The following is a 329-nucleotide window of genomic DNA, read 5'->3' on the forward strand; positions in this document are numbered from 1 at the left end:
ACTTCTCCCAGTTTAAAACCAGGTTAGTCTCTTGGCACCTTTTCAGGACAAGTGCTAGGTGGTTAAGACAGGAGCTGAATGAGTCTCCATATATTGAGAAGTCATCCATGAAGACTTCTAGAAATTTCTCTACCATATCTGAGAAGATAGAGAGCATGCACCTCTGAAATGTTGCAGGTGCATTGCACAGACCAAAAGGCATCCTTCTGTAGGCAAATACTCCAGAAGGACATATAAATGCTGTTTTCTCTTGGTCCTGGGGATCTACTGCAATTTGGTTGTAACCTGAATAGCCATCCAAAAAGCAGTAGTATTCATGACCTGCTAGT

This window comes from Arachis duranensis, chromosome 5 (genome assembly GCF_000817695.3).
Source record: "Arachis duranensis cultivar V14167 chromosome 5, aradu.V14167.gnm2.J7QH, whole genome shotgun sequence".
Lineage (NCBI taxonomy): Eukaryota > Viridiplantae > Streptophyta > Magnoliopsida > Fabales > Fabaceae > Arachis > Arachis duranensis.